We start from the raw sequence: 12212 nt of genomic DNA, 5'->3' as shown, positions 1-12212 counted from the left end.
GCGAGAAGGTGAGGGTGGGATGATTTTAGATAGTATTAAAACATTTATTTTATCATATGTGAAATAGATAAGTATCCCAGGTTTGATGCATGAGACAGGGTGCTCAGGGCTGGTGCACTGGGATGGCCCTGAGGGATGGGATGGGGATAGAGGTGGGAGGGGGATCAGAATGGGGAACACATGTACACCCATAGCTGACTCATGTCAATGTATGGCAAAAACCACTAAAATATTAAGTAATTAGCCTCCAATTAAAATTTTAAAAAATAAATTAAAAAATAAAGTCCTAATTAAAGTCTGGAAAGATGGTTCCCCAAAGGTTAAACAGCAGCCCACATGAGAGAGCCCCTACCCTGTAAGACTTTCTAACCCCGCAGCAGTCAAGGTATCAGGACACAACACCTGGATTCACTACTCACATGTCAAGCCATGGAATAAAAAAGAAAGAGGATGCTCAATACACGCCCCTGGGAGATCTCAGATACCTATTCAGGATTACAAATGAGTGCCATTCTACCACCCTCAAAATTAAGTTTCTGGGGATAAGATTTCTCAGGATAGCTCTAAAGGGCCAACACAGCTGGGCAGGAGTTGTACTCCAAAACAGACAAGAAAGAGATCTCCTGTTCCCTGAAGAAGGAGACTTGAGCCACCTCTAATGAGACTTCCCCCCCCCCCCGGGCAAATACCTCCAGCTAAGGTGAAGAAAGTCTCACAGTCCTCAAGAAAAACATTTAGATCCTACAGGATCTCAAAGAACAAGTTGGAGTTTTCTTGGGTGGCTACAGTGTCTCTTTGGGGGATCCTTCTCCTGGAGAGGGGAAATTTGGAGTTGGCTAAAGACCCTAATGCTGGGAGGGATTGGGGGCAGGAGGAGAAGGAGAAAACAGAGGATGAGATGGCTGGATGGCATCACTGACTTGATGGAAGTGAGTTTGAGTGAACTCTGGGAGTTGGTGATGGACAGGGAGGCCTGGCATGCTGTGATTCATGGGGTCGCATGACTTAGCAACTGAACTGACTGCCCCTACTAATCTCTGTTATCACCATATTGATGCCACTTATGATGGTTCCATGCATTATCAATTGTCTAACCCATTTTGTCTCTGCCCTTGTCAACAAGCTACAACATGCAGTGCCAGTTCAACAAGAATATATAAAGCTACACCTGACCCATGGAAAATATCACTCACCCTTAGATGGACACTGCTATAAAGACTCTGAGGCTTGAGACTAACAAATATGGCTTTCTGTCCCAATTCAGCAGAAAGTAGCCAGAGAGACCTCAACACCCCTATCTCCAAATAATTGGGCTTCGCATCTCTTGAGGGGGGAATATTAGGCAGTTAGAATAGGAAAAGGAGTCCAGAATTGTGGTGTCTAAAAGAAAAAGAAGGGACAAACCCACAGAAATAGAACAAAGGATGGTCCAAGGACTGGAGTGAAAACCTCAAGTGAAAACAAACAGCCCTCCTGGCTAGCCCAATTAACATAGGGCAGGCACAGGAGAAGAAAAGACATATTAAAAGAGCAGCAAAAATTGAGCTTTTTCTCTCTCCTCTTCACGTCTTTTGGGTCAGCCCACCCTCATGCCTTGAGAATGTATTTTCCTTTGCTTGTCAAATAAAACTGAGCTGTAACACTGGTCCACCCATTGCTTCAAATTTTTGCTGCAGCAAGACAGAACAGAGGAAATTATACACTCCACCAACACTTTTGTTTTCCAGTTCACTGATCTATTTCTCCATATCATCTAACATTTTGTTGATTCCTTCTAACACACTGTTTTTTTCATTTTGTTTATCTTAATCTTCAGCTCTGTTTTACTCTTCTTTTTATATTTTCTAATTCTTTGATAAGGAAATGTGTTCATCTATTCTCCTCTCAAGCACGATGGGTAACCTTTATGATTATTACATTGAACCCCTCCTGTAGTAGATTTCTTATCTCCATTTAGTTTTTCTTTTGTGGTCTTGTGTTATTCCTTCTCTTGCAATATGTTTACCAGTCTCCCATTTTGCCTAGTACTCTATGTTTATTTATAAATATTAGGTTGATTGCTGTTATTCCCCAATTTCGGGGAAGTAGCTTTGTGTAGGAAGTATCCTATCCATCTCAAGAGCACACTCCCTTTTGTGACCTGAGATATATTCTCTATGGTGACTCATATGTGAGCCCTTCTGTTGCAGCAGGCTGACGATCATGAACATGCTTGTAGATGATACTGTAGATGATACTGATCTCTGACTTATTTGGCTGTGATAACCTGTCTCATTCAGTGGTTACTTGTTGGATGGTCTAAGTTAGATGCTAGTGTTTCTGGCTGCATACATGAATCGAGAATAATAGTAAATTTCTTTACAATGTCAAGGGAAAACAAATGGGTTTACCTGCTCCATAGCTATATTTATATAAAAATCTCCTACTCTAAGATAAAATATTTCATGCAGAAGTTTGTTGGATAGTCCTCGAAGAGAATATATAATATTGAATGCTTGTGGAGAGCAGTAGTGTGAAGTGCTGTAAGTGGTCACACATGAGGCTCAGGCTATCACATAGAATGCTTTGGAGTTAGGGACGCCACTCAGAGTTGTTCCAGATAGAAGTAAGCCTGCCTGCCTTTGAATTTATATATCATTGAACATTGTTTAATTGCTGAATTGGGATGTATCTTTAGGCTTAGCTTTGACCAAAGCATTTCTCATGACATTTGAAACCATAATCAATATGCAGCTAAAATTCCTAGTAGCTAGGTAATGAGTATCTTACTCTACCTGAAGAAAATATTAGGTAGAACACTGCAGTGTTTTCTGAAGGAACTAGGTATGTTAGAAAGTGAAATATATTTCATGGAGAAACAAAGAGAAGCAAGAAGTCTCTTGTGACCAGAAGGATCATGTTGAGACAGAATGACGTTGAGTGGAAAATGATTTTGTGACACAGGCACTTTTTGAATCCTAGACATGATTTTGTTGTTGTTCAAACAGAAATTAACATTACATTATGCATCAAGGAAATTTTCATTATACAAATTGAAATTACTTATATGCTATATATACTTTATGTTATTTAACATTCTCATGACTCAAAATATGACCTAATAAAATATTTAAGGCACAGCTTCTTCAATTGGACATGACATTTTCTTTTTTCACTTTTTGTTAATAGCATTTCTGAGAGAAGTATGAATCTCTTGGTTTCTAACTCAATTCCTACTTTCTTTCATAATAAATTTCCACAAGTAATTGTCTGAAAAGGAAGTGTAACACTATCTTAAAAAACATACATTTTGGAATTTAAGCTTGTTTTGTATTTCAAATTTGGCAGGAACTTTAACCTTGAAACTATATGTATATATATATATATATATATATATGGCAATGTTTATGGAAAGAGTAGCTTTACTGATAAAACAAGGACATGTAAGATGCTTAACACATATACATCACATACAGTAAGCATTAAATAACTTATATATTCATAGTAGCAGTGGTAGTAGTTTACATAAGAATAACTATAGAAGCAGCAGCAAGGTTGCCCTGATTTACTTGTAAGCAGTCTCTCCTAGCAGACAACATTTTTCCTACTTGAAGTGAAGGGAAGTGAAGTCACTCAGTCATGTCCAACTCTTTGCGACCCCATGGACTGTGGCCTACCAGGCTCCTCCTTCCATGGGATTCTCCAGGCAAGAGTACTGGAGTGGGTTGCCATTTCCTTCTCCAGGGGATCTTCCCAAGCCAGGGATCAAACCCGGGTCTCCCATATTCCAGGCAGACGCTTTAACCTCTTAGTTACCAAGAAAGTCCCTGTGGAGTTAAGTTTCCTACTTAACTGTATGGAAATGAATTTACCATAACAGAAGTGAATTAAACCAATGAAACATACATATGTTTAAAATTTTGCCACCTCATTATAAAGTATGCAGTGCTAATTGCTTTTTTTCCTCAAATTTATTTATATGAACCCAGTTAATTCATATGCATACATGTTTGCAAATCAATTAATATAACTATTGAATTTAGTTGTAACCTACACTTGATGAATCTTGCCCAAATGTAGCACAGGTTATATAAACCTTAATATAAACCTTATATATATATATATATGGAAGATATTAGGAAAAAAAAATGAAATGTGAGCAGGACAAATGATGCATGCACGTTGCCATGACAACCCTGTAAGAAGACTTTATTATGGTACTTAGCATCACATCAAAGAAAATTTCCCTTTCAAACTAACAATTCTATGAAGAAGCACACACAGAGCCTATCACTTTAATTTAAGAAATCAGAAAAGAATTTGATTTAGCCTTCTCTGGTAAAATTCCTACCTTATTCCTCATTCACTTTGAAGAAAAATAAAGTGGTTCTTATTAATGATTTATTTTGAACAAGTAACTGCAATATAAATGGAATAATCTTTAGAAATGAAGATACCCTGGGCAGCAATTTGTTGAAGTAAAAAAGTGCAAATGTAAGTAGGTCCCTTTTCTATAGTACATTAGGGTAGGGAAACAAATATATGTAATATATTAAACTAATTAAACTAATATAATATATTAAAAAGTCTGTGTAGTCAAAGCTAGCATTTCTCCAGTAGTTTTGTATGGATGTGAGAGTTTGACCATAAAGAAGGCAGAGCACTGAAGAATTGATGCTTTTGAAATGTGGTGCTGTAGAAGACTCTTGAGAATCATTTGGACAGCAAGGAGATCAAATCAGTCAATTCTAAAGGAAATAAACCCTGAATATTCATTGGAAGGGTTGACATTGAAGCTCCAATACTTTGGTCACCTGAGGTAAAGAGCTGACTCATTGGAAAAGACCCAAATGCTGGGAAAGTTTGAAGACAAGAGGAGGAAGGGGCAACAGATGGAGAAAGGAGGATGAGTTTGTCATCCTCCAGGATGATGTCATCCAACAGAATGACATCACTGACTCAATGCACATCAGGTCAGTTGCTCAGTCATGTCTGACTCTTCACAACCCCGTGGACTGCAGCACACCAGGTTTCCCTGTTCATCACCAACTCCTGGAGGTTGCTCAAACTCATGTCCATCGAGTCAGTGATGCCATTAAACCATCTCATCCTCTGTTGTTCCCTTTTCCTCCTGCCTTCCATCTTGGACATGAGTCAACTCTCAAGAATGTTCTCCAACATCATAGTTCAAATTTCAGGATGGCACATTATGTTTAATAGTCATGTCTCCCTAGCTCCTCTTGGTTGAGGCAATATGTCCAAAATAGAGGCAATATGTCAAACTTCCCTTGTTTTTAATGGCCTTGGCAATTTTGAAGGTAACTGATCAGCTTTCCCTAAAAGGATTCCAAAATATCTTATAAGTGCTTGAGGAACAGTAATAAAGATAGGCATGAAGACTTCCTCTCACAGCTGCTTGTGTAGTTACTGTCAAAACAATGTCTACCTAATTTGATAGTCTTGGTGTGTTAAAGCAATTTTGAGTTTGAAAATAAGTGTATTAAGTCTACTGAGGAGGCTTTGAGAAGTGAATAGTGATTTGAGGTCCCTGATTCTGGAGACAAATCCCAAGATGCAGAAGCCAGACAGCAAACAGAATCAGAACAAAAATTGCCTAAAATGATCCACAATGCTTTGGAGACTGGCCAAATAGCATTAATGTGATCAGCTAAGGCTTGAAGCATCTCTTCCAGCACTGGCACAGGAGGTAATCAGTGTCTCCACATGATGTTCAACAGATTCAGGCAGACCTAGAGCCTGAAATGGATCTAGAAACCAGAATGCATGTGCTGATAATGATGGTGTCCCCAACCACCCCACAGCTCTGAATCATGTTCTGCACCAGGTCTGTGTGCCACTCAAGATGAAGAGAGGAACGAGCCTGCACAGTAGGCAGGGCAAGCCAGAGACCCCAAAAGGAAGTCCTTAGATCACCAGGAAATCCGGCCAGGAGATGGCAACTGTTATTCAGTCCAGCTGACTCAGGTCTTCATCAACTACTGATGCTCCTTCTAGCTCCATGGTGATGGAAATAGCTTGTGCTGCTGCTGCTGATCTGCTGGGAGATGAGGCATCTACAGAGTGAGAACTACTATGGGACCAGTGATGGGCACTGTTCTTGACCACCTGTATGACAAGGGTTGTGCTTATGAAAGGATGTCGATCACAATTGGACCCAGATAAGAAGACTAACCAAACTGATCACATGGGCCATACCCATGTCTAACTCAATGAAACAATAAGCCATGACAGGTAGGGTTACCAAAGACTGATGGGTCATAGTGGAGAGTTCTGACAGAATGTAGTTTACTGGAGAAGGAAATAGCAAACCACATCAATATCCTTGCCTTGAGAACTCTATGAACAGGCATTTAAAAAAAGAAAAAGAAAAATGCAACAAGATGTGATACTGAAAGATGAACTCCCCAGGTGTCCCATATACTACTAGAGAAGAGTGGAGAAATAACTCAAGAAAGAATGAAGAGAAGGAGCCAAAGTGAAAACTACACTCAGTTGTGGATCTTTTACACAATACAACTATATTGTATTCTCAAGAGAAATTATGGGCACAAGATTTTGTTTTAAAGATTTTTAAGGGATACAAAAGAAACACAATTATGCCCCTAGATTGAAATAATGAAAGTTGAGAAGTTACAAGTCTTTCAGGGGGCAACTTCCCTATGCAGCTAAAAATAGTTTGTCCTCAGGAGTCATTTGTGGATTATATTCACAAGGCAGGAAACCTGAATTTGATTTTTTTTTAATTCAAATCAAGCATTGACTATTTATTTGGTGGTAGAAATTCAACAAATATGTATTTTAGGAAGAAAGAAGATATTTCATACATATACAAACTATTCTGTTACATTTGTATGACAGATGGCACACAATTATATGACAATGGATTCTATTAACAGCACATGATGGATAGCTATCCAAATCGACCTCTGTAATTCTCAACTCTCTTTCCACTCCAAGTTGGAGCTATTTAGTTTCACAAGTGTGACTACCTTTTAGTCTGACACACATTCTTGATGATTTAGCTTAAGTTTTTACATGTCAAGTGTTACATGGTAGTTTCAATAATAAAAGATGTGAGTGTGTGCTCACACGTGTGTGTGCCTGACTGTACATGTTCTCCAAGAAATCCAGAATTGTAGTTTCATTATGCACATTCTATGTAAAAATAAGGGAGCTATCATGTTTTGTCATGAACTGTCCATGTAAAACTTGTCATAGAATACTACTGATGTGCATCAGTCTAATCTTGAAAATTTTGCTTATCATTTTCCCCTCAAAATTAAAGTAATATTAGAACTAATTTTAAAGTCCAAAATTTTGTCCAAATTTTGATGACAATTAAACCTTTAATTCAATTTTTAAAAGAATTTTATCAGATGAGATGTTTTCAAGCCATGTTAATAGTATCATCTTCAAAATACTTGAATGGTGTATGTTTTATTGCAAGTTTGAACAAATGCATCTATTTCTGTTGTGTATAAAGTTTCCTATGCTATGTTTTATACCCTCATTTATAATTTCTGTCCACCATTCAGATTTCTGTGAGAAGATGTTGTAGAAGATAGGGAAAGCAACTTGCACAAAGAAAGAAATGAAATTGTTATGCAGCCTGATTGAAACCTCAGACAACCTGGCAGAGAGCTCCAGAATAAGAATTATTCTTCAGAGTCATCTGCTCTTAGTCTAAAATACTCAGCCTATTAAGCCTCCACCTTGCTCAGTCTCAGAATGTGGACATCCCTAGAAAGACACGATCTGGATGGGCTAGCTCTCTGAAGCAGAACCTGAAAGAGCTGACAGGTATATGCTTTCTGCTGATCACACTACTTACAACTGGCAAAGCATACTTCCTTAGTGGAGAAAGTAAGAAGCACATCATCCACTCTGCTGCACTACTGTTTTATAGAAGGACTTTCCTTTATATATATGCATTTGTATACAAAGAGATCAAATTAGCAACAGCTGTTGGATCATCAGAAAAGCAAGAGAGTTCCAGAAAAACATCTGTTTCTGATTTATTGACTCTGCCCAAATCTTTGACTCTGTGGATCACAACAAACAGTGGAAAATTCTGAAAGAGATGGGAATACCAGACCACCTGACTTGCCTCTTGAGAAATCTGTATGCAGGTCAGGAAGCAACAGTTAGAACTGCACATGGAACAACAGACTGGTTCCAAACAGGAAAAGGAGTACGTCAAGGCTGTATATTGTCACCCTGCTTATTTAACTTATATGCAGAGTACATCATGAGAAATGCTGAGCTGGATGAAGCACAGCTGGAATCAGGATTGCCGGGAGAAATATTAATAACCTCAGATATGCAGATGACACCACCCTTATGGCAGAAAGCAAAGAAGAACTAAAGAGCTTCTTTATGAAAGTTAAAGAGGAGAGTGAAAAAGTTGGCTTAAAACTCACCATTCATGAAACTAAATCATGGCATCTGGTCCTATCATTTCATGGCAACTAGATGGAGAAACAATGGAAATAGTGACAGACTTTATTTTGGGGGCTCCAAAATCACTGCAGCTGTGACTGTAGCCATGAAATTAAAAAAAAAAAAAAAAACCCACACACAAAACCGCTTACTCCTTGGAAGAAAAGTTATGAATAACCTAGACAGCATATTAAAAAGCAGAGACATTACTTTGCCAACAAAGATCTGTCTAATCAAAGCTATGTCTTTCTAGTAGTTATGTATGGATGTAAGAGTTGGACTATGAAGAAAGCTGAGTGCTGAAGAATTGATGCTTTTGAACTATGGTGTTGGAAGAGACACTTGAGAGTCCCTTGGACAGCAAGGAGATCCAACCAGTCAATGCTAAAGGAAATCAGGCCTAAATATTCATTAGGAGATCTGATGCTAAAGCTGAAACTCCAATACTTCAGCCATTTAATGTGAAGAACTGACTCATTTGAAAAGAACCTGATGCTTGGAAAGATTGAAGGTGGAAGAGAAGGGGATGACAGAGGATCAGATGTTTGGATGGCACCACCGACTCAATGGACATGAGTTTAAGTAAACTCTGGGAGTTAGTGGTGGACAGAGAGTCCTTTTGTGCTACAGTTCATGGGATTGCAAAGAGTCAGACACAACTGAGTGACTGAGTTGAACTTATATACAAAGACAGGTCTTCTTGGAGTTTGAGAGGTCTTTCATTAAATGGATTTCTTAAAAGCAAGATGTGAACTGCAGAGACTAGAGTTTTCTCCTATAAAATAAACCTCAACTCAATGCTGCAATTGCTATTCCTCATCTCTCCTTCTTAGTATTTATTCTATGCTTCCCTTGCCCTCCCATGACATGGTTTTAACTGATGATATAACCCAAATCCTCATCACCAGTGATCTAAACCTATGCCAGCTTGCTCTTTGAAGCTGTGTTTAATTAGCTTGTGAAACACACCATGGAGTAAGGAATTATCAAGATGCACCTAATTAGATGCCTTTTTTTCTGGGTCCCACACAAATTATTCCTTTCTTCTTTAGTAGCATCTCTGTTGATGGCTGAAGACAGTCATGGTATGATAACGACTTGTTTCTGCCTCTTTCTTTGGTACTAGAAGCCAAAAATACCAGGAAGAAGCCATAGTTCATAATTCACTGAGGTTCTAGCTAAGACACTTAGCAAAAGTGGACCAATTTATATGAATCAGAGTATACACACCTGCAGCTTTCAAAGTTTTAAAGACAGCAAGTACAGTGTCTTCTAGGAGGTCACTGGAAGGGATAATAAGTGGATACATTCTCCCTTCTATCTTTTGTATGGTGATTAATTTTACGTATCAGTTTTGCTGAGCCATGGTGCCCAGATCAAATATTATGCTGGATGGTTCTGTGAAGGTGTTTGTATGTAAGTTTAACATCTAAATTGGTGCATAATTCACCCTCCCTAGTGTGGGTAACTCCAGTCAGTTGAAGGCCTGAAAAGAATCAATTACTGACCTCATCCTAACAAGAGGTAGTTAAAAAGAGCAGTCTTTGGTCTTGAACCACAATATTGGTTCTTCCCTGGGTATCCAGCCTGCAAGCTCACACTGTAGATTTTGGACTTTGTAGCTTCTATAACTGTGTGAACCAATTCCTTTTAAAAAACCTCTCTCTCTCATATATCATATATATAACTTTGTAAAATATATAAAGAGACATACACACATTGATAATTAATAACAATTATTCTTGGATACTATTTAAAATCTTTCTTAGTGCTTGTGTTCAAATATTTATTTAAGATACATATTTAAGAGTAAAACTACTAGTTCACAGTTAGAAATAAATTTGAATTTATGGGATGAAAGTGGTTGCATTAATTTAGGCCGCTTATGGGATGCAGCCAAATGCTTTATATTATAAATTTTGCATATAAAAAATAATGAATAGAGCAACTAACTTTAGAATTAACCCAAGTAATATTGAAGAAATAATACATATAAGAGCAAAAAATAAAGTAATAGAAAGCAAATATAAAATATAGAGATCAGCAAAGTCAGATGTTAATTCACGAAGAAAATAATAAAGTGAAAAAAGTATATAGGTTTACTATAACCAAAGGAAGAAGTCACATCCACAAACAATAACTGCAGGATAAAGCCCCGAAATTTATATCAGATACAGTTGAACTTACCAAAAGTGTTATTCTAACAAATCTAAATTTTTAGTAAAACTTTTAATGGCTAAATATCTTTAAGTTTCTAAATTTTATACGTTTACCTGATTTCGACAGAAAGTGAAAGTGAAAAGGTGTTAGTTGCTCAGTCTTGTCTGACTCAATGTGACCCATGGACTGCAGCCTGCCAGTGGAATTATCCAGACAAAGATATTGAAGTAGGTTGCTGTTCCCTTCTCCAGGAAATCTTCCCAACTCAGAGATCAACCCTGGTTTTCCCACATTGTAGGCAGAATCTTTGCCATCTGAGTCACCAGGGAGGCACAATAACAAGTAAGCATATCGTAAAAGATCCATTAGAGTCAGGGAAAAAACAAATTCAACAACAACAACCGAGGATTGAATATCATGTGATTTCCCTCCAGAACTCAACCAGATTTTCCCAGTAAATACAGGAGAAAAATTCTGTCATACAGGAAGAAGGAAGAGGAAACATTATGAAATATGACAAACTGCTAAATTCTTCATAATAATTGACCTCAGGGAAGCTAGATGGACTAGAGCCCTAGTTATTCCTTAGGGATTATCAGAGTGTAAACAACCGGAGTGGTTCAGTTCAGTTCAGTTCAGTTCAGTCGCTCAGTCGTGTCCGACTTTTTGCGACCCCATGAATCGCAGCACGCCAGGCCTCCCTGTCCATCACCAACTCCCGGAGTTCACTCAGACTCACGTCCATCGAGTCAGTGATGCCATCCAGCCAATCTCATCCTCGGTCGTCCCCTTTTCCTCCTGCTCCCAATCCCTTCCAGCATCAGAGTCTTTTCCAATGAGTCAACTCTTCACATGAGGTGGCCAAAGTACTGGAGTTTCAGCTTTAGTATCATTCCTTCCAAAGAAATCCCAGGGCTGATCGCCTTTAGAATGGACAGGTTGGATATCCTTGCAGTCCAAGAGACTCTAAAGAGTCTTCTCCAACAACACAGTTCAAAAACATCAATTCTTCAGTGCTCTGCCTTCTTCACAGTCCAAATCTCACATCCATACATGATCACAGGAAAAACCATAGCCTTGACTAGACGAACCTTAGTCAGCAAGGTAATGTCTCTGCTTTTGAATATACTATCTAGGTTGGTCATAACTTTTCTTCCAAAGAGTAAGCATCTTTTAATTTCATGGCTGCAGTCATGATCTGCAGTGATTTTGAAGCCGAAAAAAATAAAATCTGACACTGTTTCCCCATATATTTCCCATAAAAGTGATGGGACCGGATGCCATGATGTTTGTTTTCTGAATGTTGAGCTTTAAGCCAACTTTTTCACTCTCCTCTTTCACTTTCATCAAGAGGCTTTTTAGCTCCTCTTCAATTTCTGCCATAAGAGTGGTGTCATCTGCATATCTGAGGTTATTGACATTTCTCCTGGCAATGTTGATTCCAGCTTGTGCTTCTTCCAGTCCAGCATTTCTCATGATGTAGTCTGCATAGCAGTTAAGTAAGCAGGCTGACAATATACAGCCTTGACGTACTCCTTTTCCGATTTGGAACCAGTCTGTTGTTCCATGTCTGGTTCTAACTGTTGCTTCCTGGCCTGTATACAGATTTATCA

This window comes from Oryx dammah, unplaced genomic scaffold, assembly GCF_014754425.2.
Source record: "Oryx dammah isolate SB20612 unplaced genomic scaffold, SCBI_Odam_1.1 HiC_scaffold_19, whole genome shotgun sequence".
Lineage (NCBI taxonomy): Eukaryota > Metazoa > Chordata > Mammalia > Artiodactyla > Bovidae > Oryx > Oryx dammah.
Note: the sequence above shows the minus strand (reverse complement) of the source record.